This window comes from Octodon degus, unplaced genomic scaffold (genome assembly GCF_000260255.1).
Source record: "Octodon degus isolate 3935 unplaced genomic scaffold, OctDeg1.0 scaffold00283, whole genome shotgun sequence".
Lineage (NCBI taxonomy): Eukaryota > Metazoa > Chordata > Mammalia > Rodentia > Octodontidae > Octodon > Octodon degus.
In genome coordinates this window covers 746,967-756,027 of record NW_004524859.1, presented here as the reverse complement: position 1 = coordinate 756,027, position 9,061 = coordinate 746,967, and the positions used below count along the sequence as shown (strand labels likewise).

General features: G+C 44.7%; 1 pseudogene; it reads left to right on the top strand.

The window, feature by feature from the left end:
- The first annotated feature begins 3,824 nt into the window (after positions 1 to 3,824).
- Positions 3,825 to 5,615, top strand: LOC105741079 (annotated as a pseudogene).
- Positions 5,616 to 9,061: the final 3,446 nt, after the last annotated feature.

Here is a 9,061-nt window from a genome sequence, read left to right as displayed (position 1 = left end):
GTGGCTAGGGGGAGGGGCATGTCATTAGAGAAAACAAAGGCTTTTAAGGGATTTCTGACCATTTTCTGCTGCAATAGCAGAAGTTTTAAGGGGTTAGAAGTTTTCCCCTGGGGTTTGGCTGTGGTTGTGGAGTTTATAGTGTGGCCAAGCCAACTGGCAGCAGAATGTTAACTTTCTGGTTGTATGACCTGGAGGCCAAGGGAGCCAAGCTTACAGAGGCATCCCAGTGGAGTGTCTTTTGGAGGCTAAGAATGAATATTTCCCATAGTGACTGAATTTGGGCTCAGTCAGGCTGCAAGACTTGGGGGGTAGGCTCTCACCTCCCTCCAAAATAATGAACACTGGGGGGTTCCCAGACCTGATCTGCCCAGTTCTGCCCAGTAGTCAGGAGGGAGTCGTCAGGGACAGAGGGGGCTGTGTTGCCTGAGAACTTCTACCAAGGAACGTAAACACAGCCTATTCTTTCCCCTGGGCAGAGAGAAATCTGGACATGGGCCTGTGGTTTTGGAACTGGGAGGGGGAGCCACTCATCTTGGCAAGATGTAAGGACAGTGGACACAGCTTCCCCTCAAAACTGGGACCAGAAATCTCAGTGGCAATCAGCTCCCCTGGACTGTCTGAGGTGGACTGGGGTTGGATACAGGCTGGCAGCAGCAAATGGGCAGGATCTAGAGGAGAAAGCCTCAGCCAATAGGCAGGGGGCTTGGGACTGACCATTTGGCCCTCAGCCTCCCACGCTGTCTGTGTATCCGAGTCACAAGACAACAGTGTGATAGATTCTTTCAAAGGTGCAGTAGAGAGACAGGAAAAATAAAAGAAGCCTTTATTAACTCCAAAGATAAGGAGAAGATCGAGGGCAGATGGGTCAGGTAGATCCTCGGGCCTGAGACAAAGACAGCTGAGGCGTTTATGGACTTCCGCCGGGGTGGAGTTGGAGGGGATGCTTAGAAATACCTGAGGAGCTGACTGAGGTCTTCCCTGAGGTGGCAGGGAAGGTGAAAGGACATTGCACCCTGGGCTGAATTGGAGAAGGGGTGGGTGGTCTCTGGGAAGAGAAGCTGCTGTTTTAAGGGCTTCAGCCATATTAGATGATCGCCATAATAGTTCAGCAATGTATACTAAGGCCAGAACCTATCGATGCATACCTTTTGTTTTCTGTATATTTTTCTTTTCTCTCTTTCAGAAAGTCACCAGGAAACCCTGTGATGGAAAGGCCAAAACGTCCTCCCTGTAAATACGGAGTAATTCAAGAGTTGAAAGCAGCGTTCATTAGATATGTGTACTTAGCAGCTCGAAGACTGTCATCTTTATGAACGCGTTTTCACTGAGCAGCGAAGTGTTTCCATTTATGAAAGCAGGTGAGGGGTCAGCGATATGATACACGGTGCACTGAGAGCCTGTGTGACTTCAGGGCAGGATTGTGGTGAACGCGCACTGTTGTGGTGACTGTATACATTTGCTGAGCATTCTTTTCTCATATACTCAGTTAATTTGCAAGTGCACCCTCCTTGCTCTTTTTTTTTTTTTTCTCTATCAATAGACTTCAGTCAGACACTCCCAGAACTCTCTGGAGTTTGTAACATAGACAGGGAGTGGACCCCAGAGTTTTCATGAAGATGGTAGTTGACATGCTCGCTCGCCTTTTAATCACCTTCTGGTTGTCAAAGAACTAAGTGGCCGCCTCGCCTTCTGCGGTGAGCTGTAAGAATGATGCAGATTGGGCAGTTCTGAGTATGCCAGGAGGAATGACCTTTGCTGCTCTTCTGACCCTCGCGATTCAAAAACGTGAGACGCTGCCCTCGTGCATAACTGAAGCACATGCTGTTGGTCAACAAATGCTCATTCAATGTTTATAGCTCCTTTTATAGATTGATATATACAATTACACTTGAATCGTTTAAATGGTGGGTAAAATGGCACATGCCTTTCGTCTCAGGAGTCTACAAGGCTGAGGCAAGACAACTGTAAGTTCAAGCCCAGCCTGGGCAACTTAGTGGCTTAGCAAGACCTTGTCTCAAAACAAAGGGGGTGTTTCAAAATGATGTCCTCTCTGCCTACTCATGCTTTGCTGATTCTAAACGTTTCTTTTGGGATATAACTGTTTCCCATCACTATCATGCAATGGTTTCCCTCCTAGCAGGAGCGTTGTCCCTCACAAGGCCGTAGAAATTGCACTACTTCTACTGCATGGAATGATTTAAACTATGAATTCAGGACCACAGAGTGCTGTTGCCAGCCCTGGCTGCTCGAGGACGTGCTGCTCCTAAGGTGCTGGACACATGCCTACAGGAGAGTCCCCTGGACCACACCAGCGTGACCTTTTAAAATGAACACCTCGCTCTTCTCTCCATTTTTATGACGTCTTTGGGCAGGAAAAGGACTTCCCTGGATTTTACATTTGTGATACAAATGATTTTAAATAAACTTTTGCAATTTTTAGTGCTGTTTATACTTTTTTATGATGGCCTCTGTCCTTAGTCACAGGACACCATAAAGCAGGAGGGGACTGTATTTTGCAAACAGGCTTCCATATCCTATTTTTCTTGGGTGGCAGCTTGGAAGTCAGTATAATACAATCTTCCCCTTGACCCCTAACTTACTTACTTCCAGTGGTGTGTGGAAAATAAAATGAAATCAGAATTTCTTTTAAAATATTTTCCTATTAGCATGTGTTTAATTGTGCCTATGAAGGGGTTCAGTGATGTGTCAACACACGCATCCGGTGCACGTAGGTCACACCCCCGCTCACCGAAACCCTCCTCTGCCCTTTCCCCCGGCTCTGGGCAGGATTCGGCCTCAGTCGTGGCTTTTCTTAGCTTGCCCGAATGAGGGAACATTTAGTCCTTGTCCTCTGTGCTTGGCCCTCTGGTGTGCTCTGGCTCTATCCATTCTGCCACAGATCAGGGTCCAGCTCTTCATGAGCAGTAATATCCCGCCACGTGCACACCATGAGGCACGCTTTTGCGGGCTTCGCATCTCCGAGACGCGGCCGTGCGCGGGCCTCCTGGACAGGCTGGCTGCTGCCTCCTCCAGCTGTCTTCCCAGCGCCGGCTTAGCTGGATTCGATGACCTATTTTTGGGACTTGTATACTGTTCTCCAAAAGACTCTCCTAACTTACATTCCCACCCCACCGTGTATGGGACTTCCTTCCACATCCCAAAGCATTTATTTTTATTTTTAATGTAGCTGTTGGAACTAGGGTAAGATGATAACTCAGGTCTGAATTGTCTTCCTTGATGGCTGATACTGGTCTCTTTTTTTTGCATTTTAGGGAAGGGTCTACAGGGTGTTCAGGGTCTCACTACTAGATCAAACCTGAAGTGATCCACCTGTTTACAGCCTCCCAAGAGCTGGGATTACAGGTGCGCACCACCATGCCCAGTCTCAATTGCCATCTCAGCATGCCCCAGGGCAGGGCCAGCACAGCAGGCCCAGGGATCGAACCCCTAAATTATTTTTTTAAGGATCACAAACTAGTAAAAGAAAAAAGAAAAGAAAGAAAAATTAGAAAAGGTGCAAAATTTCATTAAAGTGATAGGAATTCAACAATGGTTACTGTATTATATGATGTTATCTTCAAATTAGTTTTTTAGGTTACCAGATATAAATGTGCAAAATTGGTTTTTAAAAGTTATAGGAAAATAATAAAAATAGATATTTGGATCTCACCCAGCCAGTGAGAGAGCGAAGGAGAGGAACAGGGCTGTCCTGGCGAAGACACTGCGGCCGCCATTATCCCCCATTTCTCTGCACCGACCACTGTGTCCTGCCTGATCCCACTTGTTTGTGGCATATAGATGGTGCATCCATTTAGTACAAGAAAATGGAAATGGAGCAGCCAGAGGAAACCTTCCCCAACACTGAACCCAGTGGTGAATTTGGTAAGCGTCCTGCAGAAGGTATGGAAGAGGAGCAAGCATTTAAAAGATCTAGAAACAGCAAAGAGATGGTTGAATTACAAATTCTGCTTCAGAGCCAGAATGCTGGGGCAGCGACTGGAAAAGGAGGCAAGAACATTCAGGCTCTCCGTGCAGACTGCAGTGCCGGGTTTCAGTCCCAGACAGCAGCGGCCGGAGCGCACAGTGAGGATCAGTGCTGACCTCGGAACAACTGGAGGAATTCTAAAGAGAATCATCCCTACCTTGGAAGAGGGCCTGCCGTTGCTGTCACCCACTGCCGCCGGCCTGCTTCGGTCACCATCACCCACTGCAACCAGCCAGCCCCCGTCGCCGTCACCCACTGCAACCGGCCGGCTCCCGTCGCCGTCACCCACTGCAACCAGCCAGCCCCCGTCGCCGTCACCCACGGCCACCGGCCAGCTCCCGTCGCCGTCACGCACTGTCGCCAGCCTGCTTCGGTCACCGTCACCCACTGCAACCGGCCGGCTCCCGTCACCATCACCCACTGCAACCGGCGGACTCCCGTTGCTGTCACCCACTGCCACCGGCCAGCTCCCACTCCAATCTGATGCTGAGGAATGCTTGAGTTACCAACACTATAAAGGAAGTGACTTTGACTGTGAGTTGAGACTGTTAATTCATCAAAGTCTAGCAGAAGAAATTATTGGGATCTCAGGTGCTAAAATCAAAGAGCTTTGAGAGAACACTCAGACAACAATCCAGCTTTTCCAGGAATGCTGTCCTCATTCCACTGACAGAGTTGTTCTTATTGGAGGAAAGCCTGACAGGGTTGTAGAATGCATAAAGATCGTGCTTGTTCTTATATCTGAGTCTCCCATCAAAGGACGTGCACAGCCTTATGATCCCAATTTTTATGATGAAACTTGTGATTAGGGTGGTTTTACCATGATGTTTGATGACCGTTGTGAATGACCTGTAGGATTTCCTGTGCGGGGGAGAGGTGGTTTTGACAGAATGCCTCCTGGTTGAGGTGGGCATCCCATACCTCCCTGTAGAAGAGATTGTGATGACATGAGCCCTCATCGAGGACCACCACCCCCTCCTCCTGGTCGAGGTGGCTGGGATGGTAGCAGAGCTCAGAATGTTCCTCTTCCACCACCACCACCACCACCACCTAGAGGAGGAGATCTATTGGCCTATGATAGAAGAGGAAGACCTGGAGAGCGCTATGATGGCATGGTTGGTTTCAGTATTGATGAAACTTGCGACTCTGCAATAGATACGTGGAGCCCATCAGAATGGCAGATGGCACATGGACCACAGGGAGACACTAGATATGATCATTCCTATGCAGGGGGTCCTCGCTCATATGGTGATCTTGGTGGACCTGTTATTACTACACAAGGAACTATTCCCAAAGATTTGGCTGGATCTATTATTGGCAAAGGTGGTCAGTGGATTAAACAAATCCATCATGAATCAGAAGCTTCTATCAAAATTGGCAAGCCTTTAGAAGGATCCGAAGATCAGATCAAAAAACAAAAACAAAAAAACACTCGGGCTGGGGAGTTAGCTCAGTAGAATAAGTGCTTGCCTGGCAAGCACAAGGGCCTGAGTTCAATCCCTCGTTCCAAAAAAAAAAAAAACCACGAAGATCAGATCATTACCATTACAGGAACACAGGACAGGTACAGAATGCGTGGCATTTGCTGCAGAGCAGTGTGAAGCAATGCGCAGATGGTGAAGGATTCTAATGTAAGATATTTGTTTTCTTTTTTTGTAGTGTGAAGGAGTATTCTGGAAAGTTTCTCTAAGACTAGTGAACTGAAGGAGTCTTGTATATTTTTTTTATCTGCTTCTGTTTAAAAAGCCCACATTCCTCTGCTTCATATGTGTTCTGCATTTGAGGTGTAGTGAAGGCTTTGCTGTTCACCAGAGAGTGTTTTAGTTCCTTACAAACAGAGTTGGGGGGAGAGGGTGTGCAAAAACTAGCATTGATATTTTAAAACAGCAGCAGAGTAAGTGGATTTTATTTTTTGTTCATTATTGGTGGTTTAAAAACATTTCATCCCATGTGGTTATTGTGAACACCTTGCTTTGTGCGGTCACTGTAAACATTTGGGGGGCAGGACAGAGAGTAACAGTAGTCCCCGCGTCCCTGGCGTCTGTGCAGAGCAGTGTGCAGGGTGTGAGGCTCTTCTGTAAGAAAGGTTGTATGATTTTTAAAATAAATTTAGTGACTCTATTTTGGTGGTCACTTTTTTAAAATAAAGACAGTCAATTTTCAAACATTGGCTGGACTTACCAGTGCAGCCCTAGACTACACACGGCCTGGTGTCCAGTTCCTCTGCTGGAAGTAAGTCCAGCGTATCTCTCAGATCCAGGCAAGATACGTGGCGACTTCCATTCTGGTGGTTTCTTGGTGGTTTCAGTCATGGCTGGGGAAGAAGTTCCATCAGGCTCATATAAGCTGGAGGCTTTTTGGTTTTGCAAATGCTTGCCCCTACTTTTCAGCAGTTTTCTGTTAGTTGTAAAGAACCAAGGTGGGCAGCAGTACTACAAACTGAAAAAATAATATATTCCAGAGGCCTAATTGGCAGTGGGTTTTATTAAAATAACACTGGGTTGTGGAAGTAAGTGATGGACACTGAATAAATTCTTATTATTTTTATTACATTTCTCACCTATACACTTATTAAACTGCTAACCTTCTAGTGTCTATTAGTTAAACTTTGTATAAATATATACATGTTTTTCCACTGTATACAAACTACAAGAAAAAGATGTGCCATTTCTCAGTTGTATGTTGGATCATTTAGGAATGTTCGCGAACCTATTCAAAAGCAAGTTGAAAAAAGTTCCTGTGGATGTTTTCTGTAGCATCCTGGCATTTATACTGATAGTTTAAAAGTTTCACTGCACAATAAAACTCCCATGATGCTAGATTTAATGTGTGCCCAGCTGGAAAAAACATTGGTTGACACCTGTAAAAATCGGTTGAAACATTCCTCTTGTACAGAAATACAGTAAGCAACATTTAAAAAGATACATGGATCTCATGTTGATGAGTATTCATCAACATCAGTAAGTTCTTTAGTGCCTAGTTGGATTATGTGGGTTTCTAAAAGTTTTTGTGTTCTTTCTGTACCACGGCTGCTGTTTGTGAGATGGACTGGGGACAGCTCCCCGTCCTCATCTATAGCCAGCTTCGCCCTGCTGCTCGTTTCCTTGTTGTGTCTGATGATTTGCAGTTTGAAGGGAGTGCACTTGGCCATTTCTGCTTTTGCTTCCCACGCCTCTGTGTCATCAGAAAATATTACTGGTTTCTTTCCTGGCACCACAATCTTTTCTTTACTTCTCCCCCCAGACAGTATATGCGCAAGCCTCAAATCTCTACTTAATCATTTCTCTCATTCAGAGAATTTAAGTCTACTGTTTGGAGAACTTAAAAGACAGTAATGGTCATGGGTCCAAAATATCGGCAGGAAGGCAGCGCTCAACTTCAAGGGGGAAACTCCTCTTATGTTACACCTATTATCAGGAGGAAGTGATACAAATATTAGTAAGAGCTAGGATACATTAGAATTCCTTCTCAGTTGTCAATTAGAGTTCCATACAATAGTCTATAGTGCCATACAAGTCAGGACAATAACTTTTTCCAAATAATAAAGTTATTAAGAATTGCATGGGCCGGGGAGATGGCTCAATGGAATAAGCGCTTCCCTGGCAATCGCAAAGGTGTGAGTTCAATCCCCGGTTCCACAAAAAAAAAAAAAGAATTGCAAACTTTTATATTAAGAATAACCTTCATTAGAAGTTTAGACTTTGAAAAAGCTCTCTCCCCACAAACACCAAAACACTCATAAATATAGACTGCAGATAAAATTCTTTATTTAAAATAATAATTTTAAAATAGCTAAAAGATGATGTCCATAGGCATTCGCCCAGCCTCCAGCAGACACAACCAACTTTGGGAGCCACAGTTCTAGGGCTGAGGTGGTTGTCTCTTGTCTGAAATTTAGAGGTAAATTTCCATACTTAGAAGGCATAAAATGGATGTTGTCCTGCGATGTTCCTGCAATGAAAGACAAACAGTCATGAAGTAGTACTGACAGGCAGCCATTAGCAGAACTCCCAGAGCCACTAGGTTTCCACCGTTGAGAACATGAGAAAAGATAGTTTACTTTCATCACTTAACAATTTGCCCTCCATAGCATCACTAAGGCAGGTGTCCTTCCAACCAGTAGATTCTTGTATTGACTAAATTTTGCAAAATTGTCACTTTTATATTCCTGTTATATTATGTTTAAATAATTAATGAAAACATATGCAAGTTTTGGTCAGAGACAAATAATTGTCTTTGTGTCCTCAGTAGATATCCTATCAATATCAAACCAGTAAGAGAAAAGTCTTTGATGTACCCAGGAATGGGACTGGGAACTTCCACAGGCATTGTAGTTAGCATGAGTGATCGAGCACTGCAACATCAGCTTTTTGTTTTGTTTTGTTTTGTTTTGTAACAGCCTTCTTCAGGTGGTAAGAGAAATCCTTTTCAGTTACACTAGAAAAGAGGCCTATAGTGTTTCGATTTCAGTATCTCAGGTGGACACAGTGACAAGACTCTTTCACCTAAAAGGATAATGAAATGCCTTGGTCTGCTAGGACCCTATTTTTATATCACAAAACTTTAGTCATTTGTTGGAATCAGGATTTTGAAGATATTTTAGCTCTCTTATTTTGGACTCAGAACTGTTCACAGTATCCAGCATGTGGAAATAGCCTTCCCCAAATGTTCACTGACACATGGAGAAAGAGAATATTACACACACACAAACACACACACACACACACACACACACACACACACACTGAAATACCATTCAGCTTTCCCAAGGGAAATGCTACACTATGTAACACTCTTGAGGGCATCGTGCTAAGTGAGAAGAGTCAGTTGGAGAAAGACAAATACTGCTCAATTGCACTTACGGAAAGAATTTAAAAATAGTCAAATCTAGCTTTTTTTTTTTTTTTTTTTTTTTCATCTTCCAGTTCCAGGCGCTTGGTCACCAGTTTATAATGCAGTTATGGCCAAGTCCAAGAACCACACCATATGCAACCAGTCCTAAAAAAGGCACAGAAATGGCACCAAGAAACTTCAGTCACAAAGATAGGAATCTCTGAGGGGCTGGGGAGATGGCTC